The sequence below is a fragment of the Oryctolagus cuniculus genome, chromosome Y (assembly GCF_051225735.1).
Source record: "Oryctolagus cuniculus isolate XC-2025 breed Fujian yellow rabbit chromosome Y, ASM5122573v1, whole genome shotgun sequence".
In the NCBI taxonomy this organism is placed as follows: domain Eukaryota; kingdom Metazoa; phylum Chordata; class Mammalia; order Lagomorpha; family Leporidae; genus Oryctolagus; species Oryctolagus cuniculus.
Window position 1 is genome coordinate 3616137 of NC_142889.1, and position 27253 is coordinate 3643389.

Consider the following 27253-nt stretch of genomic DNA (forward strand, 5'->3'; position numbering starts at 1 on the left):
CAGCTGGGTGCAGAAACTAGGGAAGAACAGACAGTGCACACATCTGGTCAGATGGCAAGTGTGTGACATTCAAGATGGTTTACAAAGTGGCCCACAACAGGTGATCTCTCCCTACCTCTTCATGTAGCGTGCCTTCAGACACTAACCCCTGGCTCACAACTTGAAGTCTATAAAGGACGGAGACCCTCAGCTATCACTGAGTGGCTCAGAGGACACTGCATGGCTTGTGCTCAATCACTTGTGTCCCTGTTCAAAGCACAGTTTATGAAAATAATCATACAAGCCGGCGCCGCGGCTCACCAGGCTAATCCTCCACCTGCGACGCCAGCACACCGGGTTTTAGTCCCGGTCAGGGCACCGGATTCTGTCCCGGTTGCCCCTCTTCCAGGCCAGCTCTCTGCTGTGGCCCGGGAGTGCAGTGGAGGATGGCCCAAGTGCCTGGGCCCTGCACCCCATGGGAGACCAGGAGAAGTACCTGGCCCCTGCCATTGCATCAGCGCGGTGCGCCGGCCACGGCGGCCATTGGAGGGTGAACCAACGGCAAAGGAAGACCTTTCTCTCTGTCTCTCTGTCTCTCACTGTCCACTCCTGCCTGTCAAAAAAAAAAAAAAAAAGAGGCTATCAGCAAAAACCAAGACTCGTTCAAGGTGGTGAAGACCGCGCGTACGTTTCGGGAGTCTTATTTCAAGTTTTAATTCTTCTGCCAACACACTCATGGTAATCCCAGGCTAGTTGCTCTCGTTTCTGAATCGACGTGTCACCCACTGCGCCTCCCTCGTCTGGGCACTTCATCACTCACTCACTGAAGTTGCTGTTCAGAGTGTCCGCTGTGTCCTGTTCTCTCCTGCTCTAAAGTCACTGAGGAGACAGTACTGACGACGAAGCTGCAAACCCTTTCAAGAAGCAAACGTGTCTATACACGACCATGTTTTCAAGGCATTTCCGATGGATCTGACTGCCTGTCAAAAAAAAAATAAAAAAAAATAACTGAGATATTGGGGGTCTTGGTATTAGAAGATGAGCAAACTTTGTAGTTATGAATCTGCCTTGTCCAACGTGCTCTACACGCCACGTTGATGACCCTCCTCTCCCTGAGAGAAGAGCCAGCCTGAGCCATGGAGTGAGTGGAGCAGAAAACCAGGTTAAAGGATTACACAACGCAGAACCGGTCAAGTCGGTTTTTCCCATCGAGAGACAGAAACTAGAGTGACCTCCCTGGAGCTCTCAAGGTCACGTCTGGGTGCCTGGGCACGAAAAAAGCTAAAAAAATCCAGGTTCTGGAACATTCTAGGACATTCTAGAATGTTCCGGGATCCCTAGAATTTTTCCGAGGTGTTCTAGAATGTACCAGAACATCACCAAGTGAGTCTGGGGGGATTCTGGGATACGGGTCTGAGTAGAAGTTTCCCGGCTGGGTGTGACGGGTGTCCTGGTGCCGGCCTGGCCCTGCGGACATTGACGTGACATCCCGCGCCCACCGGGGCTGCGGAAACTTCCAGCACGTCAGCAGAGGGTCTCAGACCCCCCAGGACGCTCGCTGGGTTCTCTGGAACATACTGGAACATTCTACAACATTTCAAGACCCCAAAGACACTCACCAAGCGGTCCAGGGCATCCTACGAACATTCTAGAAAATTCTACGTCATCCGCCAGTATTCCGGAACACTCCAAGACCAGGCGCTCTAGAATACTCTAAGGCCCCGAGGACGTGCGCCGGGCTCTCTGGACGTGTTCTGGAACATTCTGGAACATTCCACAGAATTCCTCGCGATTCCAAGGACATTCCCTGGGCATTCTAGAACATTCTGGAATCCTGGAAACACCCACCAGGGGTTCTGGAAAATTCCAAGGCCCAAGAACGCACGACAGACTCTCCCAGAATTCCCTGGGAGCACTGACCGTTCCGGAACGTCCCTGGTGTCCACCAGGATGTTTGCACAACCTTCGGCCCGCCAACTCCTCCCCCAGCCTTGGCAATAAATAGACGCCGGGTCCCCGCCGGCTCAGACGACAACGAAGACGATGGTGATGAAGATGACGGTGACGAAGGCTCTCCTCCTCGCCCTCACGGTGGGCGTGGCCTGTGCGGACATCGACCCTGCCCAGGTATCATAAATTTGCATCATTAGTTCCCAGTATTAATTCTCGTCATGAATTCATATCATTTCTTCACATCATTACTTCGCATCACTAATTCGCATCACTACTTTGCGTTGTTTCTTCAGCCGTATCATTAATGCGCGTCATTTCTTCACCTCCCTGAAAGGAGCGGCCGAGAGCCGCCATAAAATGGCCTTAATAAAACAGTCCTGGGAAATGGGGAGTAAACTAAGTTCACAGAGAAAGCAGATAGCTACTAGCCAGAGATAAGGGCTACTAGCCAGAGATAAGGGCGACAGAACATCCTGGTATGCACATAAGCCCCCTCCCCTGTGCTTGTTCAAGCTTAACAAAGAAACCGCGAGACACGTAGGGCACGTAGCCACCCCTTTCTGCTCTTCAAGGACCCCCTCCCCTTGTCCAAGCTTAGACACGTAGGGCACGTAGCCCCGGTTTCTGTTCTCTCCTCCTCCTCGACGACCTCCTCCCCTTGTAGTTACCCAATAAACTTACGCCACCCTATGGTATGTTAATTTTGTGGTTTTGCCCCTTAAAAGCTGTGTGAGATAGCTGCTCGGGGCTCCTCTCGCTTGCTTGCTGCTTGCAGCAGTAGGGGGCCCATTTGCGCAAATGAAATAAAAATTACCTCCTGCTCTATTGCATCGTCTGGTCTGGAGTCTGTGTTTCTGGGGTCGTCACAAGAGGACACCGCTTTTGGGGTCCTACACTCCCCAGCTCTCCGGGCCCTGGCGCACCTCCGCCATGGCCTCCGACAACCTGGAAATGATCCTGGAGGATGGGCCACTCCGGATGCTGTTCCGCGAGATGGAGTGCAACGAGGACTGCAACGCCCTGAACGTCTTCTTCTATGTCAAGTGAGGGGCGGGGCCAGGGGAGACAAGCCGAGGCCAGAGACAGAGAGCCAGGGGGGAGCAATTGAGCCCACAGAGCGGGGAAGACAGGCGCCGCCAAGCCCAAGCGATCCCAGAGAGAGAGACAGAGCAGGCCAGGGCGACCAGCCGAGCCCAGAGAGAGAGATAGCAGACAGGAGTAGTTGAGCCCAGAGTCAGAGAGCATGTGGGCTAGAGGGGAGTAATGGAGCTGAGAGTGAGCAGACAGGAGTAGTTGAGCCCAGAGACAAAGAGCAAGCTAGGGGGGACCAGCCGAGCCCAGGGAGAGTGAGCAGACAGGAGTAGTTGAGCCCAGAGTCAGAGAGCAGGTGGGCTAGAGGGGAGTAATGGAGCTGAGAGTGAGCAGACAGGACCAGCCGATCCCAGAGTCAAAGAGCAGGCCATGGTGGACCAGCTGAGCCCAGAGAAAGAGTAGACAGGAGCAGTTGAGCCCAGAGTCAGAGAGCAGGTGGGCTAGAGGGGAGTAATGGAGCTAAGAGTGAGCAGACAGGACCAGCCGATCCCAGAGTCAAAGAGCAGGCCATGGTGGACCAGGCGAGCCCAGAGGGAGAGCAGACAGGAGCAGTTGAGCCCACAGCGAGCGGCCATGTTCCCGGTCTCTCCTTCAGGAAGAACGAGGTATGCACCCCGCACACGGTTGTGGCCCAGAAGAACGCAGACGGCATCTACACCACTGACTGTGAGTACAGAGCATTTCGGAAAGTTCCAGACAATTCCAGACGACCCCAGGGAATGTCCGGTGTGTTCCAGAATGTTCGAGAATGTTCCCAGAAATGTTCCAGGATGCTGCAAATGTCCCAGAATGCTCCAGTTCCTCAATGTTCTAGAATGTTCCAGAATGCGCTAGAATGTCCCAGCATGCCCCGGCACATCCAGAACACCCACCTCTCTCCCTACAGTCGAGGGCCAGACCTCCTTCCAGTTCCACGTATTGGATCCCGCTAGGCTCTTCGTCTTCATCAATAACATGGGGTCCAGCGGCACCACCAGCCGCCTCAGCTTCCTTGTGGGTGAGCCCCCCTCACACACACATGTACACTGCCGGTGCCCGCTAGGGATACGCACCACGACCCGAGAGTCTGAGCCCGACTGTATACAGGGAAAGGGGGGATACAGTCGGTGCCCACTGGATAAAGCGAGTGTATACAGTCAGTGCCCACTAGACATGGTGGGCATATACAGTCGGTGCCCACTAACGCTAGCATATACAGTTGGCGCTCGCTAGATGGGGTGAGCGTATACAGCCACTAAAGTGAGTGTATGCAGTAGGCTCACACTAAAGCAAGCGTACTCAGTCGGCACCCACTCTTGCCACAGTCAAATTGAGAGTCATAAATGACGACCGGCTGGAGGACTACGCGAGGCTCACGGAGCAGAATGGGATCCCGCGGAAGTACATCCGGCGTGTGGGCGACACAGGTGAGGCCTTGGCGGCTTCCGGGCTGACTCGGCGCTGACTCGGCGCTGACTCGGCTTTCCTCTCTCTCCAACAGACACCTGTCCACCCTGAGGACGCCTCCCTTGGAGAAGGTGCCAGAACGTTCTAGACCATTCCAGAACCGCCCCTCCTGCACAATGATTCCTCCCCTGATCGCCTCACCATCTCCTCCCACCTGCGAACGCGCTAGTATGCTCCGGAACATTCTAGAGCATTCTGGATTGATCCAAGATGGTCTGGATTGTTCCAGAATTTCTAGAAAGCTTCGGAACATTCTAGAATCGGCCGTCCCCAGCTTTCTCTGCTTCCTGTTCATGGAATAAACTCATCCCAGGCACAGTCCCAGTCGTTTATTTTAAACGATTTTTATTGTTCCGTCAAAAGACAGAGCGAGCTGGTGGAGGAACCCAGGGGCTACCTCCGGGTCTCCCTGCACTGTCAGTCACCGTTCACTGACAAGGGGGTGGGCTCTGTCATCTGGTGGCTGTCAATCAGCCCTGAGTGACACTGGGGGGGTTTCTCCCCGACTCCACTGGCAGCCAGTCACACTCCACCAGGATCCCAGGGCCACATCCGGGTCCCCATGGCCACATCCGGGTCTCCAGGGCAATATCCGGCTCCCCAGGGCTCCACTCATGTCCGCAGTGACACATCCAGGTCCCCAGGGGCACATCCTGGTCCCCAGGGCCACATCCAGGTCTAAGTGCTCCATCCAGGTCTCTGGGCTCCATCTGGGTCCCTAAGGGCTCCATCCGGGTCTCTGGGCTCCATCCGGGACTCCTGGCTCCATCCGAGTCTCTGGGCTCCATACAGGATTCTGGGCTCCATCGGGGTCTCTGGTCTCCATCTGTATCTCTGGGCTCCATCTGGGTCCCTAAGGAAACATCCTGGTCCCTAAGGCTCCATCCGGGTCTCTGTGCTCCTTCAGGGTCACTAAGGCTACATCCGGGTCCTTAAGGTTTCTTCCGAGTCCTTAAGGCTCCATCCAGGTCTCTGGGCTCCATCCAGGTCTCTGGACCACATCCGGGTCTCTGGGCTCCATCCGGGTTTCGGGGCTCCAACAGTGTCCCTAAGGCTGCATCCAGTCTCTGGGCTCCATCCGAGTCTCTGGGCTCCACCCCGATCTCCAGGGCCACATCCAGGTCCCCAGGGCCACATCCGGGTCTCCAGGGCCACATCCGGTTCCCCAGGGCTCCATCCGGGTCTCCAGGGCCACACCAGGGTCTCCAGGGCCACACCAGGGTCTCCAGGGCCACATCCGGATCTCCAGGGCTCCCTCCAGGGCCATATCTGGGTCCCAGGGCTCCACCCAGGGTCTCTGGGCTCTCTCCAGGTCTCTGAGCTACATCCGGGTCCCTAAGGCTCCATCCTGGTCTCTGGGCTCCATCCTGGTCTCGGGGCTCTGCCCGAGTCTCTGGGCTCCATTCGGGTCCCTAAGGCTCCATCCGCATCCCTAAGGCTCCATGCGGGTCTTTGGGCTCCATCCAGGTCCCTAAGGATCCAACCGGGACTCCTGGCTCCATCTGAGTCTCTGGGCTCCATACGGGTCTCTGGGCTCCATCCTGGTCTCGGGGCTCTGCCCGAGTCTCTGGGCTCCATCTGCGTCCCTAAGGCTCCATCCGCATCCCTAAGGCTCCATGCGGGTCTCTGGGCTCCATCCAGGTCCTTAAGGCTCCATCTGAGTCTCTGGGCTCCATTAGAGTCTCTGGGCTCCATCCGGGTCTTTGGGCTCCATCCAGGTCCCTAAGGATCGATCCGGGACTCCTGGCTCCATCCGAGTCTCTGGGCTCCATACAGGTCTCTGGGCTCCATCCAGGTCTCTGGGCTCCATCCATATCTCTGGGCTCCATCTGGGTCCCTAAGGATCCATCCGGGACTCCTGGCTCCATCCGAGTCTCTGGGCTCCATCCAATTCCCTAAGACTCCATCCAAGTCCCTAAGGATCCATCCGGGTCTCTGGGCTCCATCCAGGTCTCTGGGCTCCATCCAAGTCTCTGGGCTCCATCCGGGTTCCTAAGGCTCCATCCGGGTCCCTAAGGCTCCATCCAGTTCCCTAAGGCTCTTCCGAGACTCTGGGCTCCATCTGGGTCCATAAGGCTCCATCCAGGTCCATAAGGCTCCATCCGGGTCTTTGGGCTCAATGTGAGTCTGTGGGGTCCATCCGGGTCTCTGGGCTCCATCCATATCTCTGAGCTCCATCTGGGTCCCTAGGGCTCCATCCTGGTCTCTGGGCTCCATCCGGGTCTCTGGGCTCCATCCGGGTCCCTAAGGCTCCATCCGGATCTCTGGGCTCCATCTGGGACTCTGGGCTCCACCTGGGTCTCTGGGCTCCATCCAGGTCCCTAAGACTCCATCGGGGTCCCTAAGGCTCCATCCGGGTCTCTGGGCTCCATCCGAGTCCTTAAGGCTCTATCCGGTCTCTTGGCTCAATCCGAGTCTCTGGGCTCCATCCGGGTCTCTGAGCTCCATCCGGGTCTCCAGGGCCACATCGGGTCTCCCAGGGCTCCACATACGGGACCCAGGGCCACATCCGGTTCCCCAAGGGACATATCGGGGTCCCCAGGGCCACATCCAGGTGTCTCGGGCCATTACCGGTTCTCCAGGGCCACATCCGGGTCTAGGGCCACATCCAGGTCTCCAGGGCTCCATCCAGGTCTCCAGGAACATCTGGGTCTCCAGGGCCACATCAGCATGATCAGGGCCACATCCGGGTCTCTAGGGCTCTCTCCAGGGCCACATCCAGGTCTCCATCACTACATCCGGCTCTCTATGGCGCCATCCAGGTCTCCGGGGTCACATCCGGATCTCCAGGGCCACATACGGGCTCCCAGGGCCACATCCGGGTCCTTAGAGTCACATGGGGGTCTCCAGGGCCACACCCGGGTCTCTAGGGCCACATCTGGGTCTCCCAGGGCTCCATCCGGGTCCCCCAGGTCCACATCCGGGTTGCCAAGGCCACATCGGGGTCTCCCAGGGCTCCATCCAGGTCCACATCAGGTCCCCAGGGCCACATCCAGTTCTCCCAGGGCCACATTCGGGTCCCCACGTCCACACCCGGGTCCCAGGGCCACATCCAGGTCCCTAGGGCCATATCCGGGTCTCCAGGGCTCCATCCAGGTCTCTAAGGCTTTATCCAAGTCTCTGGGTTCCATCAGAGTCTCTGGGCTCCATCCGTATCTCTGAGCTCCATCCAGGTTCCTAAGACTCCATCCGGGTCTCTGGGCTCCATCCGAGCCCCTAATGCTCTATCTCAATCTCTGGGCTCCATCCAAGTCTCTGGGCTCCATCCGGATTCCTAAGGCTCCATCAGGTCTCTCAGCTCCATCTGGGTCCCTAAGGCTCCATCCAGATATCTGGGCTCTATCAGGTCTCTGGGCTCCATCCAGGTTCCTAAGGCTCCATCCAAGTCTCTGGGCTCCATCCAGGTCCCTAAGACTCCATCAAGGTCCCTAAGGCTCCATCCGGGTCTCTGGGCTCCATCCGGGTCTCCGTGCTCCATCCGGGTCCCTAATGCTCCATCGGGGTCCCTAAGGCTCCATCCGGGTCTCTGGGTTCCATCCGAGTCCCTAAGATTCCATCCGGGTCCCTAAGGCTCCATCCAGTCCCTAAGCCTCCATCCGGGTCTCTGGGCTCCATCCGGGTCTCTGGGCTCCCTCCAAGTCTCTGGGCTCCATCTGAGCCATAAGGCTCTATCTCACTCTCTGGACACCATCCGAGTCTCTGGACTCCATAGATATCTCGGCTCCATCCGGGTCTCTGGGCTCCATCCAAGTCTCTGGGCTCCATCTGGATCTCTGGGCTCCATCCAGGTTCCTAAGGCTCCATCCAGGTCTCTGAGCTCCATCCGGGTCTCTGGGCTCCATCCAGGTCTCTCGGCTCCATCTGGATCTCTGGGCTCCATCCAGGTTCCTAAGGCTCCATCCAGGTCTCTGGGTTCCATCCGAGTCTCTGGGCTCCATCCGGAACCCTAAGACTCCATCGGGGTCCCTAAGGCTCCATCGGGGTCCCTAAGGCTCCATCCGGGTCTCTGGGCTCCATCCGGGTCTCTGGGCTCCATCCAGGTCTCTGGGCTCCATCAGGGTCCCTAAGGCTCCATCCGGGTCTCTGGGCTCCATCCTGGTCTCTGGGCTCCTTCTGGGTCCCTAATGCTCCATCGGGGTCCCTAAGGCTCCATCCGAGTCTCTAGGTTCCATCCGAGTCCCTAAGATTCCATCCGGGTCCCTAAGGCTCCATCCAGTCCCTAAGCCTCCATCCGGGTCTCTGGGCTCCATCTGGGTCTCTGGGCTCCATCCGAGCCATAAGGCTCTATCTCACTCTCTGGACACCATTCGAGTCTCTGGGCTCCATCCATATCTCTGGGCTCCATCTGGATCTCTGGGCTCCATCCAGGTTCCTAAGGCTCCATCCAGGTCTCTGGGCTCCATCCGGGTCTCTGGGCTCCATCCAGGTCTCTGGGCTCCATCCGGGTCTCTGGGCTCCATCCAGGTCTCTGGGCTCCATCCAGGTTCCTAAGGCTCCATCCAAGTCTATGGGCTCCATCTGGATCTCTGGGCTCCATCCAGGTTCCTAAGGCTCCATCCAGGTCTCTGGGCTCCATCCGAGTCTCTGGGCTCCATCCGGATCCCTAAGACTCCATCGGGGTCCCTAAGGCTCCATCCGGGTCTCTGGGCTCCATCCGGGTCTCTGGGCTCCATCCGGGTCTCTGGGCTCCATCCAGGTCTCTGGGCTCCATCAGGGTCCCTAAGGCTCCATCCGGGTCTCTGGGCTCCATCCTGGTCTCTGGGCTCCTTCTGAGTCCCTAATGCTCCATCGGGGTCCCTAAGGCTCCATCCGAGTCTCTGGGTTCCATCCGAGTCCCTAAGATTCCATCCGGGTCCCTAAGGCTCCATCCAGTCCCTAAGCCTCCATCCGGGTTTCTGGGCTCCATCCGGGTCTCTGGGCTCCATCCGAGCCATAAGGCTCTATCTCACTCTCTGGACACCATTCGAGTCTCTGGGCTCCATCCATATCTCTGGGCTCCATCCGGGTCTCTGGGCTCCATCCGAGCCCCTAAGGCTCTATCTCACTCTCTGGGCTCCATCCATGTCTCTAGGCACCATCCGGATCTCTGGGCTTCACCCAGGTTCCAGGGCCACATCCGGGTCTCCAGGGCCACATCCGGATGCTCAGGGCCACATCCAGGTCTCTAGGGTTCTCTCCATGGCCACATCTGGGTCTCCAGGGCACCATCCGGGTCTCCAGGGTCACTCTGGGTCTCCAGGGCCAAATACGGGATCCCAGGGCCACATCCGGGTCCCCAGAGTCACATGGGGCTCTCTAGGGCCACACCCGGGTCTCTAGGGCCACATCTGGGTCCCTAGGGCCACTTCCGTGCCTCCAGGTCCACATCCGGGTCTCCAGAGCCACATCCGGGTCTCCATTGCTACATCCGGGTCTCGCAGGGCTCCATCCGGGTCCCCCAGGTCCACATCCCAAGTCCACATCCTGGTCTCCCAGGGCTCCATCCAGGTCCACATAAGGTCTCCAAGGCCACATCTGGTTCTCCCAGGGCCACATCCGGGTTCCCAGGTCGACACCCGGGTCCCAGGGCCACATCCAGGTCCCTAGGGCCACATCCGGGTCTTCAGGACCGCAACCGGCTCTCCAGGGACACATCTCGATCCCCCAGGGCCACATCCAGGTCTCCAGGGCTCACTCAAGGGCCACATCTTGGTCCCAGGGCTCCACCCAGGTCTCCAGGGCCACATCCGGGACTCCACGGCCACATCCGGGTCTCCAGGACCACATCCGGGTCTCCCAGGGCTTCACCGGGTCCCCAGGTCACATCTGGGTCCCCAGGGCTACATCGGGGTCCCCAGGGCTCCTTTAGTGTCTCCAGGGCCACATCCGGGTCTCCTGGGCCACATCCGGATCTCAAGGGCTACATCGGGGTCTCCAGGGCCACATCCGGGTCTCCAGGGCCACATCCAGGTCTTCGGGGCTCCCTCCAGGGCCACTTCTGTGTCCCAAGGCTCCACCCGGTTCTCCAGGGGCACATCCGGGTCCCCAGGGCCACATCCAGGTCTCCCAGGGCTCCACTCGGTTCCCCAGGTCCACACCTGAGTCTCCAGTGCCCCATTGGGTCTTCAGGGCCACATCCAGGTCTCCGGGGCCACATCCGGGTCTCCAGGGCCACATCCGGGTCCCCAGGGCCACATCCGGGTCTCCAGGGACACATCCGGGTCCCCAGGGCCACATCCGGGTCTCCAGGGACACATCCGGGTCCCCAGGGCCACATCTGGGTCTCCCAGGGCTCCACCTGGGTCTCCCAGGGACACATCCAGGTCTCCCAGGACTCCACCTGGGTCCCCAGGGCCACATCCGCGTACCCAGGGCCCCACCCAGGTTTCCAGGGCCACACCCAGGTCTCCAGGTCCACACCCTGGTCTCCAGTGCCCCATTGGGTCCTCAGGGTCACATCCAGGTCTCCAGGGCCACATCCGGGTCCCTAGGGCCATATCTGGGTACCCAGGGCCACATCCCAGTGTCCAGAGCCACATCCAGGTCTCCCAGGGTCACATCAGGGTGTCTAGCGCCACATCCGGATCTCCAGGGCTACATCCAGGTCTCCAGGGCCACATCCGGATCTCCAGGGCCACATCCAGGTCTCCAGGGCGACATCTGGGTCTCATGGGCCACATCCGGGTCTGCAGAGCCACTTCCGCGTCTCCAGGGCCAATTCTGGGTCTCTAGGTCCACATCCGGGTTTCTAGGGACACATCTGGGTCTCCAGAGCTCCATGCAGGGCCCCACCCCGGTCTCCAGGGCCACATTGGGGTCTCCAGGGCCACATTGTGGTATCCCAGGGCCACATCCAGGTCTCCAGGGCCACAACCGGATTTCAAGGGCCACACGCAGGTCTTCAGGGCCACATGCGGGTCCACAGGACCACATCCGTGTGCCCAGGGCCACATCCGTGTGCCCAGGGCCACATCCAAGTCTCCAGGGCCACATCCAGGTCCACAAGGCCAATTCCGGGTCCCCAGGGCCAATTCCGGGTCTCCAGGGCCACTTCTGGGTCTCTAGGGCCACATCTGGGTCTTTAGGGCCAAATCCGATTCTTTAGGGCTACATCCTGGTCTCCAGGCCTCATCTGAGCCTCCAGGGCTCCCTCCAGGGCCACATCTGTGTCCCAGGGCTCCACCCGAGTCTCCAGGGCCACATCCGGGTCTCTAGGGCCACATCTGTGTCTCCAGGGCTCCATTCGGGTCTTCAGGGCACATCCGGGTCTCTAGGGCCACATCCAGTTTCCAGGCACATCCAGGTCTCCAAGGCTCCCTCCAGGGCCACATCTGTTTCTCAGGGCTCCACCTGGGTCTCCAGGGCCACATTCGGGTCTACAGGGCCACATCCAGGTCCCCAGGGCCACATCTGTTTCCCCTGGACCACATCCGGGTTTCCAAGACCACATCTGGGACCCAGGGCTCCGTCAGGGTCTCCAGGGCCACATACGGGTCTCTAGGTCCACCTCCGGGTCTCCAGGACTCCTTCCAGGGCCCCAACCTTGCCTCCAGGGCCACACCCGGGTCTCCAGGGCCATACCTAGATCCCCAAGGCCACATCCGTATCCCCAGGGCCACATCCGGGTATCCAGGGCGACATGCAGGTCTCCCAGGTTCATATCCAGGTGTCTAGGGCCACATCCAGGACTCCAGGGCCACATCCAGGTCCCCAGGGCCACATCTGGGTCTCCCAGGGACACATCCAGGTCCCCCAGGGCCACATCCAGGACTCCAGAGCCACATCCAGGTCCCCAGGGCCACATCTGGGTCTCCCAGGGACACATCCAGGTCCCCAGGGCCACATCCAGGTCTCCAAGGCTCCCTCCAGGGCCACATCTGTTTCTCAGGGCTCCACCTGGGTCTCCAGGGCCACATTCGGGTCTCCAGGGCCACATCCGGGTCCCCAGGGACACATCCAGGTCTCCAGGGACACATCCAGGTCTCCAGGGCCACATCCAGGTCTCCAAGGGGCACATCCAGGTCTCCAGGGCCACATCCGGATCTCCAGGGCCACATCCAGGTCTCCAGGGCGACATCTGGGTCTCATGGGCCACATCCGGGTCTGCAGAGCCACTTCCGGGTCTCCAGGGCCAATTCTGGGTCTCTAGGTCCACATCCGGGTTTCTAGGGACACATCTGGGTCTCCAGAGCTCCATGCAGGGCCCCACCCCGGTCTCCAGGGCCACATTGGGGTCTCCAGGGCCACATTGTGGTATCCCAGGGCCACATCCAGGTCTCCAGGGCCACAACCGGATTTCAAGGGCCACACGCAGGTCTTCAGGGCCACATGCAGGTCCGCAGGACCACATCCGTGTGCCCAGGGCCACATCCGTGTGCCCAGGGCCACATCCAAGTCTCCAGGGCCACATCCAGGTCCACAAGGCCAATTCCGGGTCCCCAGGGCCAATTCCGGGTCTCCAGGGCCACTTCTGGGTCTCTAGGGCCACATCTGGGTCTTTAGGGCCAAATCCGATTCTTTAGGGCTACATCCTGGTCTCCAGGCCTCATCTGAGCCTCCAGGGCTCCCTCCAGGGCCACATCTGTGTCCCAGGGCTCCACCCGAGTCTCCAGGGCCACATCCGGGTCTCTAGGGCCACATCTGTGTCTCCAGGGCTCCATTCGGGTCTTCAGGGCACATCCGGGTCTCTAGGGCCACATCCAGTTTCCAGGCACATCCAGGTCTCCAAGGCTCCCTCCAGGGCCACATCTGTTTCTCAGGGCTCCACCTGGGTCTCCAGGGCCACATTCGGGTCTACAGGGCCACATCCGGGTCCCCAGGGCCACATCTGTTTCCCCTGGACCACATCCGGGTTTCCAAGACCACATCTGGGACCCAGGGCTCCGTCAGGGTCTCCAGGGCCACATACGGGTCTCTAGGTCCACCTCCGGGTCTCCAGGACTCCTTCCAGGGCCCCAACCTTGCCTCCAGGGCCACACCCGGGTCTCCAGGGCCATACCTAGATCCCCAAGGCCACATCCGTATCCCCAGGGCCACATCCGGGTATCCAGGGCGACATGCAGGTCTCCCAGGTTCATATCCAGGTGTCTAGGGCCACATCCAGGACTCCAGGGCCACATCCAGGTCCCCAGGGCCACATCTGGGTCTCCCAGGGACACATCCAGGTCCCCCAGGGCCACATCCAGGACTCCAGAGCCACATCCAGGTCCCCAGGGCCACATCTGGGTCTCCCAGGGACACATCCAGGTCCCCAGGGCCACATCCAGGTCTCCAAGGCTCCCTCCAGGGCCACATCTGTTTCTCAGGGCTCCACCTGGGTCTCCAGGGCCACATTCGGGTCTCCAGGGCCACATCCGGGTCCCCAGGGACACATCCAGGTCTCCAGGGACACATCCAGGTCTCCAGGGCCACATCCAGGTCTCCAAGGGGCACATCCAGGTCTCCAGGGCCACATCCGGATCTCCAGGGCCACATCCAGGTCTCCAGGGCGACATCTGGGTCTCATGGGCCACATCCGGGTCTGCAGAGCCACTTCCGGGTCTCCAGGGCCAATTCTGGGTCTCTAGGTCCACATCCGGGTTTCTAGGGACACATCTGGGTCTCCAGAGCTCCATGCAGGGCCCCACCCCGGTCTCCAGGGCCACATTGGGGTCTCCAGGGCCACATTGTGGTATCCCAGGGCCACATCCAGGTCTCCAGGGCCACAACCGGATTTCAAGGGCCACACGCAGGTCTTCAGGGCCACATGCGGGTCCGCAGGACCACATCCGTGTGCCCAGGGCCACATCCGTGTGCCCAGGGCCACATCCAAGTCTCCAGGGCCACATCCAGGTCCACAAGGCCAATTCCGGGTCCCCAGGGCCAATTCCGGGTCTCCAGGGCCACTTCTGGGTCTCTAGGGCCACATCTGGGTCTTTAGGGCCAAATCCGATTCTTTAGGGCTACATCCTGGTCTCCAGGCCTCATCTGAGCCTCCAGGGCTCCCTCCAGGGCCACATCTGTGTCCCAGGGCTCCACCCGAGTCTCCAGGGCCACATCCGGGTCTCTAGGGCCACATCTGTGTCTCCAGGGCTCCATTCGGGTCTTCAGGGCACATCCGGGTCTCTAGGGCCACATCCAGTTTCCAGGCACATCCAGGTCTCCAAGGCTCCCTCCAGGGCCACATCTGTTTCTCAGGGCTCCACCTGGGTCTCCAGGGCCACATTCGGGTCTACAGGGCCACATCCAGGTCCCCAGGGCCACATCTGTTTCCCCTGGACCACATCCGGGTTTCCAAGACCACATCTGGGACCCAGGGCTCCGTCAGGGTCTCCAGGGCCACATACGGGTCTCTAGGTCCACCTCCGGGTCTCCAGGACTCCTTCCAGGGCCCCAACCTTGCCTCCAGGGCCACACCCGGGTCTCCAGGGCCATACCTAGATCCCCAAGGCCACATCCGTATCCCCAGGGCCACATCCGGGTATCCAGGGCGACATGCAGGTCTCCCAGGTTCATATCCAGGTGTCTAGGGCCACATCCAGGACTCCAGGGCCACATCCAGGTCCCCAGGGCCACATCTGGGTCTCCCAGGGACACATCCAGGTCCCCCAGGGCCACATCCAGGACTCCAGAGCCACATCCAGGTCCCCAGGGCCACATCTGGGTCTCCCAGGGACACATCCAGGTCCCCAGGGCCACATCCAGGTCTCCAAGGCTCCCTCCAGGGCCACATCTGTTTCTCAGGGCTCCACCTGGGTCTCCAGGGCCACATTCGGGTCTACAGGGCCACATCCGGGTCCCCAGGGACACATCCAGGTCTCCAGGGACACATCCAGGTCTCCAGGGCCACATCCAGGTCTCCAAGGGGCACATCCAGGTCTCCAGGGCCACATCCAGGTCTCCAGGGCGACATCTGGGTCTCATGGGCCACATCCGGGTCTGCAGAGCCACTTCCGGGTCTCCAGGGCCAATTCTGGGTCTCTAGGTCCACATCCGGGTTTCTAGGGACACATCTGGGTCTCCAGAGCTCCATGCAGGGCCCCACCCCGGTCTCCAGGGCCACATTGGGGTCTCCAGGGCCACATTGTGGTATCCCAGGGCCACATCCAGGTCTCCAGGGCCACAACCGGATTTCAAGGGCCACACGCAGGTCTTCAGGGCCACATGCGGGTCCGCAGGACCACATCCGTGTGCCCAGGGCCACATCCGTGTGCCCAGGGCCACATCCAAGTCTCCAGGGCCACATCCAGGTCCACAAGGCCAATTCCGGGTCCCCAGGGCCAATTCCGGGTCTCCAGGGCCACTTCTGGGTCTCTAGGGCCACATCTGGGTCTTTAGGGCCAAATCCGATTCTTTAGGGCTACATCCTGGTCTCCAGGCCTCATCTGAGCCTCCAGGGCTCCCTCCAGGGCCACATCTGTGTCCCAGGGCTCCACCCGAGTCTCCAGGGCCACATCCGGGTCTCTAGGGCCACATCTGTGTCTCCAGGGCTCCATTCGGGTCTTCAGGGCACATCCGGGTCTCTAGGGCCACATCCAGTTTCCAGGCACATCCAGGTCTCCAAGGCTCCCTCCAGGGCCACATCTGTTTCTCAGGGCTCCACCTGGGTCTCCAGGGCCACATTCGGGTCTACAGGGCCACATCCGGGTCCCCAGGGCCACATCTGTTTCCCCTGGACCACATCCGGGTTTCCAAGACCACATCTGGGACCCAGGGCTCCGTCAGGGTCTCCAGGGCCACATACGGGTCTCTAGGTCCACCTCCGGGTCTCCAGGACTCCTTCCAGGGCCCCAACCTTGCCTCCAGGGCCACACCCGGGTCTCCAGGGCCATACCTAGATCCCCAAGGCCACATCCGTATCCCCAGGGCCACATCCGGGTATCCAGGGCGACATGCAGGTCTCCCAGGTTCATATCCAGGTGTCTAGGGCCACATCCAGGACTCCAGGGCCACATCCAGGTCCCCAGGGCCACATCTGGGTCTCCCAGGGACACATCCAGGTCCCCCAGGGCCACATCCAGGACTCCAGAGCCACATCCAGGTCCCCAGGGCCACATCTGGGTCTCCCAGGGACACATCCAGGTCCCCAGGGCCACATCCAGGTCTCCAAGGCTCCCTCCAGGGCCACATCTGTTTCTCAGGGCTCCACCTGGGTCTCCAGGGCCACATTCGGGTCTCCAGGGCCACATCCGGGTCCCCAGGGACACATCCAGGTCTCCAGGGACACATCCAGGTCTCCAGGGCCACATCCAGGTCTCCAAGGGGCACATCCAGGTCTCCAGGGCCACATCCGGATCTCCAGGGCCACATCCAGGTCTCCAGGGCGACATCTGGGTCTCATGGGCCACATCCGGGTCTGCAGAGCCACTTCCGGGTCTCCAGGGCCAATTCTGGGTCTCTAGGTCCACATCCGGGTTTCTAGGGACACATCTGGGTCTCCAGAGCTCCATGCAGGGCCCCACCCCGGTCTCCAGGGCCACATTGGGGTCTCCAGGGCCACATTGTGGTATCCCAGGGCCACATCCAGGTCTCCAGGGCCACAACCGGATTTCAAGGGCCACACGCAGGTCTTCAGGGCCACATGCGGGTCCGCAGGACCACATCCGTGTGCCCAGGGCCACATCCGTGTGCCCAGGGCCACATCCAAGTCTCCAGGGCCACATCCAGGTCCACAAGGCCAATTCCGGGTCCCCAGGGCCAATTCCGGGTCTCCAGGGCCACTTCTGGGTCTCTAGGGCCACATCTAGGTCTTCAGGGCGCCATCCAGGGCCACTTCTGTGTCCCAGGGCTCCAACCGGGTTCCCAGGGCCACATCCGGTCCCCTGGCCACACCCGAGTCCCCAGGGCTCCACCCGGGTCTCTAGGGACACATCCGGGTACCCAGGGCTCCTTCTGGGTCTCCAGGGCCACATCCCCATCTCTAGGGCCACATCCGTGTCTCCAGGGCCACATCCGGGTCCCCCAGGGCCACATCCGGGTCCCCCAGGGCTACATCCGTATCTCTAGGGCCACATCCGGGTCCCCAGGGCAGCATCCGAGTCCCCAGGGCTCCATCTGGGTGTCCAGGGCCACATCCAGGTCTCCATGGCCAGATCTGAGTCTCCAGGGACACATCGGGGTCTTAGGGCCATATCGGGTTCCTCAGGGCCACATCTGGGTCTCTGGGCTCCATCCGGGTTTCTGGGCTCCATCTGAGTCTCTGGGCTCCATCCGGGTCTTTGGGCTCCATCCGGGTCTGGGCTCCATTTAGGTCTCTGGGCTCCATCCAGGTCTCTGGGCCACATCCGGGTCTCTGGGCTCAACCCGGGTCTCTGGGCCACATCCAGATCTCCAGGGGCACATCCGGGTCTCCAGGGCCACATCCAGGTCTCCAAGGGCCACATTCGGTCCCCAGAGTCACATCCATGTCCCTAGGGCACCATCCGGATCTCCAGGACCACATCCGGGTCTCCAGTGCCACATCCGGGTCTCTAGGGCCACAACTGGGTCTCCAGGGCTCCCTCCAGGGCCCCACCCGTGTCTCCAGGGCCACATCGGGGTCTCCAGGGCCACACCTGGATCTCCAGGGCCACATCCAAGTCTCCAGGGCCACATCCGGGTCTCAGGGCCACATCCGGGTCTCTAGGGCTCCATCCAGGTCTCCAGGGACACATCCGGGTCTCTAGGGCTTCATCCGGGTTACCAGGGCCACATAGGGGTCTCAGGGGCACACCCAGGTCTCTAGGGCCACATAGGGGTCTCAGGGGCAAGCCCAGGCCTCTAGGGCTACATCAGGGTCTCCAGGGCCACATCCGGATCTCCAGGGCCACATCCGGGTCTCCACGGTCATATCAGGTCCCCAGGGCTCCATCCAGGTTTCCAGGGCCACATCCTGGTCCCCATGTAAAAATCCGGGTCTCCAGGGCCACATCTGAATCCCAGGGCTACACCTGGGTCTCCAGGGCCACATTTGGGTCTCCAGGACCGCATCTGGGTTTCCCAGGGCCACATCCGAGTCTCCAGGGCCACATCTGGCTCCCCAGGGCTCCACCCGGCTCTCCACAGCCACATCCAGGTCTCCAGGGCTCCCTCCAGCGCTAAAACTGGGTCCCAGGGCTCCATCCAAATCTCTGGTCTCCATCCAGGTCTCTGGGCTCCATCCGGGTCTCTGGGCTCCATCAGGGTCCCTAAGGCTCCATTTGGGTCTCTGGGCTCCATCCGGGTCTCTGGGCTCCATCCGGGTCACTGGACTCTATCTGTGTCTCTGGGCTCCATTCGAGTCTCTGGGTTCCATCCGGGTCCCTAAGGTTCCATCTGGGTCCCTAAGGTTCCACCCGGGTCTCTGGGCTCCATCTGGGTTCCTGATGCTCCATCCGAGTCTCTGGGCTCCATCCGGGTCCCTAAGGCTACATCCGGGTCTCTAGGGCCATATCCGAGTCTCCAGGGCCACATCCATTATCTCCAGGGCTCCCTCCAGGGCCACATCTGGGTTCCAGGGCTCCACCCGGGTCTCCAGGGCCACATTCGGTTCCTCAGGGCCACATAGGGGTCTCCAGGGCCACATCCGGGTCTCCAGGGCTCCCTCCAGGGCCACATTCGGGTTTCAAGGGCTCTATCCGGGTCTCTAGGGCTCCACCCCTGTCTCCAGGGCAACATTCGTGTCTCCACACCACATCCGGATCCTCAGGGCCACATTCAGGTGTCCAGGGCTACATTCAGGTCTCTAGGGCTACATCAGGATCTCTAGGGTCACATCTGGGTCTCCAGGCCCACATTGGGGTCTCCAGGGCTCCATCCGGGTCCAGGGCCACATCCAGGTCTCCAGGGCCACATCCGGGTCTCCAGGGCTCCCTCCAAGGCTACATCTGGGTCCCAGGGCTCCACCCGGGTCCCAAGGGCCACATCTGGGTCCCCAGGGCCACCAACAGGTCTCCGGGCTACATCGGGTTCTCTGGGCTCCATCCGGGTCACTGGGCTCCATCCGGGTCTCTGGGCAACATCTGGGTGTCTGGGCTCTCTCTGAGTCTCTGGGCTCTCTCCAGGTCTCTGAGCTACATCCGTGTCCATAAGGCTCCATCCGAGTCTGGGCTCCAACCGAGTCTCTGGGCACCAGCAAGGTCCCTAGGATCCATCCGGGTTCCTAAGGCTCCATCCGGGTCCCTAAGGTTCCATTCGGGTCCCTAAAGCTCCATCCGAGTCTCTGGGCTCCATTAGGGTCTGTGGGATCCATCCGGGACCCTAAGACTCCATCCGGGTTTCTGGGCTCCATCCAGGTCCCTAAGGCTCCATCCAGGTCCCTAAGGCTCCATACGCGTCCCTAAGGCTCCATCCGGGTCTCTGGACTCAATCCGGGTCGCTAAGGATCCATTCCGGTCTCTGTGCTCCACCTGGGTCTCCAGGGCCACATCCCGGTCACTGCGCTCCATCTGGGTCTCTGGGCTCCATTAGAGTCTCTGGGCTCCATCCAGGTCTCTGGGCCCCATCCGAGTCTCTGGGCTCTATCCGGGTCTCTGGGACACATCAGGCTCTCTGAGCTCCATCCGGGTCACTGGGCTCCATCCGGGTCTCTGGGCCACATCGGGGTCATTGGCTCCATCCGAGTCTCTGAACTCCATCCGGGTCCCTAAGACTCCATCCTAGTTCCTAAGGCTCTATCTGGGTTCCTAAGGCTCCATCCGAGTCTATGGATTCCCTCCGGCTTACACAGAGCCGGGCGGGGAGACTACACCTCCCAGAAGCCTCAGCGGCGGCGGCGACGCTCTACGTGTGGGCTGTACTGGCCTGAGTGACAGGTAGCCGACCCAATGGCTTCCCCGGTCTCAGACTCCGAACCGCTCAGACGCGGGGTGGGTGTGTGCTTCCTGTTTCGGAGGCGTCTGCTCGGGGCGGAAATGGTGTGGAAAGGAACCGTGTTTCAACCCAGCTGTCTTCTTTCTCTTCTTTGAAAAAAAGCTCTGAGGCCTAATTTTCCTGACCTAAATGATCATTTTTCGTCTGTCACCTGTGGGCCATATTTCCTGATTTCACATTGTCCAGCCACCCTATGCTTGGACAGGGTGGACCGGGGAGACTACAACTTCCCAAAGCCTCAGCGGCAGGGCGCTCAGCGGCTGGGCTCGTCTGAGTGACAGGTCGGGTAGCCATTGGCTTCACGCGGTCTCAGACTCCGTTGCCAATCAGATGCTGAGTGGTTGTGTCGCCCTGTTTCTGCGGCTCGGGGCGGAAATGGTGTGGAAAGGAACCGCCTCGAGCCACGCCCCTCGCGGCTCCTGATTGGACACGGGAAGTGACGTCTGCGCGCACCACGTGGCAGTCGTCCCGCCCATGTCCAGCTCGACCGGACCGGGCAGCTTCGGGTCTGGGTCCCGCACGTCCCTGGCAGCCCCTGAGCGGGCGCGTACCCGCCTGTCCGTCCGCCAGAACCTCGCCCTGTAGCTTGGCCCTGCCTGCCCTTGTCTGGGAGGAGAAACGCGCAGTAGGAGCCCAGAACCTGTCTTCTGCGACGCTGCCTGCCCGCGCCCAGCACGGGCGGGACAGGCCGCACTGTTCCTCCTCATCCATCAGAGCCACTCAGGGCCGGGCAGAGGGCGAGGTTATGAACGTAGACATGCGCCTCACTCGTCCAGGGAGGCCAGGCAGCCACCGGCGAGGAAGGAGGTGGCGTTCTGAGCGCGCACTGGAAAAAGTCATTAGCGGCAGTGCAGAGGGCGGGAGGAGGCGCACTCGGGCAGCTTCCGGGTCGCGTTAGGGGCAGCAGGAGCGCTAAGGGGGTGCGGTGCTGGCGGGAGTCTGACAGATTCCCGGTCCAGTCAGGGGCAGAAGGAGCGCCAAGGGGGTGGGGTGCTGGCGGGAGAGTGACAGGATCCCGGTCCAGTCAGGGGCAGGCAGCACCGCCAAGGGGGTGGGGTTTAGGCGGGAGACTGAAAGGTTCCCCGTCCAGTCAGGGGCAGAAGTAGCGCCAAGGGGGTGGGGTTTAGGCGGGAGACTGACAGGATCCCGGTCCAGTCAGGGGCAGGCAGCACCGCCGAGGGGGTGGGGTTTACTCTCTTTTCTTGAAAATAAAAGCTCTATGATCTAATTTTCCTGACCTAAGTTATCATTTTTCTTTTATCATCTGTGGGCCATATTCCCTGGTTTCACATTGTCCAGCCACGCTCGGCTTGCACAGAGCGGGGCGGGGAGACTACAACTCCCCGAAGCCTCAGCGGCGGCGGCGACGCTCTACGTGTGGGCTGTACTGGCCTGAGTGACAGGTAGCCGACCCAATGGCTTCCCCGGTCTCAGACTCCGGACCGCTCAGACCTGGGGTGGGTGTGTGCTTCCTGTTTCGGAGGCGTCTGCTCGGGGCGGAAATTCTATATGTAAGAGCTGAGAAAGCTTTCTTTTCTTTCAAAAAAAAAAAAAAAGCTGTGAGGCCTAATTTTCCTGACCTGAGCTATCATTTTCCTTTTATCATCTGTGGGCCATATTTCCTGGTTTCACATTGCCCAGCCACCCTCTGCTTGGACAGGGTGGACCGGGGAGACTACAACTCCCCAAAGCCTCAGCAGCAGGGCGCTCTGCGGCTGGGCTCGTCTGAGTGACAGGTCGGGCAGCCATTGGCTTCACGCGGTCTCAGACTCCGTTGCCAATCAGATGCTGAGTGGTTGTGTCGCCCTGTTTCTGTGGCTCGGGGCGGAAATGGTGTGGAAAGGAACCGCCTCGAGCCACGCCCCTCGCGGCTCCTGACTGGACACGGGAAGTGACGTCTGCGCGCACCACGCGGCAGTCGTCCCGCCCATGTCCAGCTCGGACCGGACGGGGCAGCTTCGGGTTGGGTCCCGCACGTCCCTGGCAGCCCCTGAGCGGGCGCGTACCCGCCTGTCCGTCCGCCAGAACCTCGCCCTGTAGCTTGGCCCTGCCTGCCCTTGTCTGGGAGGAGGAACGCGCAGTAGGAGCCCAGAACCTGTCTTCTGCGACGCTGCCTGCCCGCGCCCAGCACGGGCGGGACAGGCCGGACTGTTCCTCCTCATCCAGCAGAGCCAGTCAGGGCCGGGCAGAGGGCGAGGTTCTGAACCTAGACCTGCGCCTCACTCGTCCAGGGAGGCCAGGCAGCCACCGGCGAGGAAGGAGGTGGCGTTCTGAGCGCGCACTGGAAAAAGTCATTAGCGGCAGTGCAGAGGGCCGGAGGAGGCGCCCTCCGGCAGCTTCCGGGTCGCGTTAGGGGCAGCAGGAGCGCTAAGGGGGTGGGGTGCTGGCGGGAGACTGACAGATTCCCGGTCCAGTCAGGGGCAGGCAGCACCGCCAAGGGGGTGGGGTTTAGGCGGGAGACTGACAGGATCCCGGTCCAGTCAGGGGCAGAAGGAGCGCCAAGGGGGTGGGGTGCTGGCGGGAGAGTGACAGGATCCCGGTCCAGTCAGGCGCAGGCAGCACCGCCAAGGGGGTGGGGTTTAGGCGGGAGACTGACAGGTTCCCCGTCCAGTCAGGGGCAGAAATAGCGCCAAGAGTGTGGGGTTCTAGCGGGAGACTGACAGGTTCCCCGTCCAGTCAGGGGCAGAAGGAGCGCCGAGGCGGTGGGGTTTACTCTCTTTTCTTGAAAATAAAAGCTCTATGATCTAATTTTCCTGTCCTAAGTTATCATTTTTCTTTTATCATCTGTGGGCCATATTCCCTGGTTTCACATTGTCCAGCCACGCTCGGCTTGCACAGAGCGGGGCGGGGAGACTACAACTCCCAGAAGCCTCAGCGGTGGCGGCGACGCTCTACGTGTGGGCTGTACTGGCCTGAGTGACAGGTAGCCGACCCAATGGCTTCCCCGGTCTCAGACTCCGAACCGCTCAGACGCGGGGTGGGTGTGTGCTTCCTGTTTCGGAGGCGTCTGCTCGGGGCGGAAATTCTATATGTAAGAGCTGAGAAAGCTTTCTTTTCTTTCAAAAAAAAAAAAAAAGCTGTGAGGCCTAATTTTCCTGACCTGAGCTATCATTTTCCTTTTATCATCTGTGGGCCATATTTCCTGGTTTCACATTGCCCAGCCACCCTCTGCTTGGACAGGGTGGACCGGGGAGACTACAACTCCCCAAAGCCTCAGCGGCAGGGCGCTCTGCGGCTGGGCTCGTCTGAGTGACAGGTCGGGCAGCCATTGGCTTCACGCGGTCTCAGACTCCGTTGCCAATCAGATGCTGAGTGGTTATGTCGCCCTGTTTCTGTGGCTCGGGGCGGAAATGGTGTGGAAAGGAACCGCCTCGAGCCACGCCCCTCGCGGCTCCTGACTGGACGCGGGAAGTGACGTCTGCGCGCACCACGCGGCAGTCGTCCCGCCCATGTCCAGCTCGGACCGGACGGGGCAGCTTCGGGTCTGGGTCCCGCACGTCCCTGGCAGCCCCTGAGCGGGCGCGTACCCGCCTGTCCGTCCGCCAGAACCTCGCCCTGTAGCTTGGCCCTGCCTGCCCTTGTCTGGGAGGAGGAACGCGCAGTAGGAGCCCAGAACCTGTCTTCTGCCACGCTGCCTGCCCGCGCCCAGCACGGGCGGGACAGGCCGCACTGTTCCTCCTCATCCAGCAGAGCCAGTCAGGGCCGCCAGAGGGCGAGGTTCTGAACCTAGACCTGCGCCTCACTCGTCCAGGGAGGCCAGGCAGCCACCGGCGAGGAAGGAGGTGGCGTTCTGAGCGCGCACTGGAAAAAGTCATTAGCGGCAGTGCAGAGGGCGGGAGGAGGCGCCCTCCGGCAGCTTCCGGGTCGCGTTAGAGGCAGCAGGAGCGCTAAGGGGGTGGGGTGCTGGCGGGAGACTGACAGGATCCCGGTCCAGTCAGGGGCAGGCAGCACCGCCAAGGGGGTGGGGTTTAGGCGGGAGACTGCAGGTTCCCCGTCCAGTCAGGGGCAGAAGGGGCGCCAAGGGGGTGGGATGCTGGCGGGAGACTGACAGGATCCCGGTCCAGTCAGGGGCAGAAGGAGCGCCAAGGCGGTGGGTTGCTGGCGGGAGAGTGACAGCATCCCGGTCCAGTCAGGGGCAGGCAGCACCGCCAAGGGGGTGGGGTTTAGGCGGGAGACTGACAGGTTCCCCGTCCAGTCAGGGGCAGAAATAGCGCCAAGAGTGTGGGGTTCTAGCGGGAGACTGACAGGTTCCCCGTCCAGTCAGGGGCAGAAGGAGCGCCGAGGCGGTGGGGTTTACTCTCTTTTCTTGAAAATAAAAGCTCTATGATCTAATTTTCCTGTCCTAAGTTATCATTTTTCTTTTATCATCTGTGGGCCATATTCCCTGGTTTCACATTGTCCAGCCACGCTCGGCTTGCACAGAGCGGGGCGGGGAGACTACAACTCCCAGAAGCCTCAGCGGCGGCGGCGACACTCTACATGTGGGCTGTACTGGCCTGAGTGATAGGTAGCCGACCCAATGGCTTCCCCGGTCTCAGACTCCGAACCGCTCAGACGCGGGGTGGGTGTGTGCTTCCTGTTTCGGAGGCGTCTGCTCGGGGCGGAAATTCTATATGTAAGAGCTGAGAAAGCTTTCTTTTCTTTCAAAAAAAAAAAAAAAAAAGCTGTGAGGCCTAATTTTCCTGACCTGAGCTATCATTTTCCTTTTATCATCTGTGGGCCATATTTCCTGGTTTCACATTGCCCAGCCACCCTCTGCTTGGACAGGGTGGACCGGGGAGACTACAACTCCCCAAAGCCTCAGCGGCAGGGCGCTCTGCGGCTGGGCTCGTCTGAGTGACAGGTCGGGCAGCCATTGGCTTCACGCGGTCTCAGACTCCGTTGCCAATCAGATGCTGAGTGGTTATGTCGCCCTGTTTCTGCGGCTCGGGGCGGAAATGGTGTGGAAAGGAACCGCCTCGAGCCACGCCCCTCGCGGCTCCTGACTGGACGCGGGAAGTGACGTCTGCGCGCACCACGCGGCAGTCGTCCCGCCCATGTCCAGCTCGGACCGGACCGGGCAGCTTCGGGTCTGGGTCCCGCACGTCCCTGGCAGCCCCTGAGCGGGCGCGTACCCGCCTGTCCGTCCGCCAGAACCTCGCCCTGTAGCTTGGCCCTGCCTGCCCTTGTCTGGGAGGAGGAACGCGCAGTAGGAGCCCAGAACCTGTCTTCTGCCACGCTGCCTGCCCGCGCCCAGCACGGGCGGGACAGGCCGCACTGTTCCTCCTCATCCATCAGAGCCACTCAGGGCCGGGCAGAGGGCGAGGATCTGAACCTAGACCTGCGCCTCACTCGTCCAGGGAGGCCAGGCAGCCACCGGCGAGGAAGGAGGTGGCGTTCTGAGCGCGCACTGGAAAAAGTCATTAGCGGCAGTGCAGAGGGCGGGAGGAGGCGCCCTCCGGCAGCTTCCGGGTCGCGTTAGGGGCAGCAGGAGCGCTAAGGGGGTGGGGTGCTGGCGGGAGACTGACAGATTCCCGGTCCAGTCAGGGGCAGAAGGAGCGCCAAGGGGGTGGGGTGCTGGCGAGGGACTGACAGGATCCCGGTCCAGTCAGGGGCAGGCAGCACCGCCAAGGGGGTGGGGTTTAGGCGGGAGACTGACAGGTTCCTCGTCCAGTCAGGGGCAGAAGGAGCGCCAAGGGGGTAGGGTGCTGGCGGGAGACTGACAGGATCCCGGTCCAGTCAGGGGCAGGCAGCACCGCCAAGGGGGTGGGGTTTAGGCGGGAGACTGACAGGTTCCCCGTCCAGTCTGGGGCAGGCAGTGGAACGCTAAAGGGGTGTGGTGCTGGCGGGAGACTGACAGGTTCCCCGTCCAGTCAGGGGCAGAAGGAGCGCCAAGGGGGTGGGGTTTAGGCGGGAGACTGACAGGATCCCGGTCCAGTCAGGGGCAGGCAGCACCGCCAAGGGGGTGGGGTTTAGGCGGGAGACTGACAGGTTCCCCGTCCAGTCTGGGGCAGAAGGAGCGCCAGGGGGTGGGGTGCTGGTGGGAGACTGACAGGTTCCCCTTCCAGTCAGGGGCAGAAGGAGCGCCGAGGGGTGGGGTTTACTCTCTTTTCTTGAAAATAAAAGCTCTATGATCTAATTTTCCTGACCTAAGTTATCATTTTTCTTTTATCATCTGTGGGCCATATTCCCTGGTTTCACATTGTCTAGCCACGCTCGGCTTGCACAGAGCGGGGCGGGGAGACTACAACTCCCAGAAGCCTCAGCGGCGGCGGCGACGCTCTACGTGTGGGCTGTACTGGCCTGAGTGACAGGTAGCCGACCCAATGGCTTCCCCGGTCTCAGACTCCGAACCGCTCAGACGCGGGGTGGGTGTGTGCTTCCTGTTTCGGAGGCGTCTGCTCGGGGCGGAAATTCTATATGTAAGAGCTGAGAAAGCTTTCTTTTCTTTCAAAAAAAAAAAAAAAAAGCTGTGAGGCCTAATTTTCCTGACCTGAGCTATCATTTTCCTTTTATCATCTGTGGGCCATATTTCCTGGTTTCACATTGCCCAGCCACCCTCTGCTTGGACAGGGTGGACCGGGGAGACTACAACTCCCCAAAGCCTCAGCGGCAGGGCGCTCTGCGGCTGGGCTCGTCTGAGTGACAGGTCGGGCAGCCATTGGCTTCACGCGGTCTCAGACTCCGTTGCCAATCAGATGCTGAGTGGTTGTGTCGCCCTGTTTCTGCGGCTCGGGGCGGAAATGGTGTGGAAAGGAACCGCCTCGAGCCACGCCCCTCGCGGCTCCTGACTGGACGCGGGAAGTGACGTCTGCGCGCACCACGCGGCAGTCGTCCCGCCCATGTCCAGCTCGGACCGGACGGGGCAGCTTCGGGTCTGTGTCCCGCGCACGTCCCTGGCAGCCCCTGAGCGGGCGCGTACCCGCCTGTCCGTCCGCCAGAACCTCGCCCTGTAGCTTGGCCCTGCCTGCCCTTGTCTGGGAGGAGGAACGCGCAGTAGGAGCCCAGAACCTGTCTT

General features: G+C 61.1%; 1 long non-coding RNA gene across 1 annotated transcript; it reads right to left on the minus strand.

Annotated features, from left to right (window-relative positions):
• Positions 1–650: 650 nt before the first annotated feature.
• Positions 651–4063, minus strand: LOC149119122 (uncharacterized). Its single transcript, XR_016228677.1, has 3 exons — positions 2747–4063; positions 1599–2098; positions 651–959 (listed from the first exon to the last, which is right to left on the minus strand). It is a non-coding gene; the product is annotated as an uncharacterized LOC149119122 (long non-coding RNA).
• Between the last annotated feature and the right edge of the window lie 23190 nt (positions 4064–27253).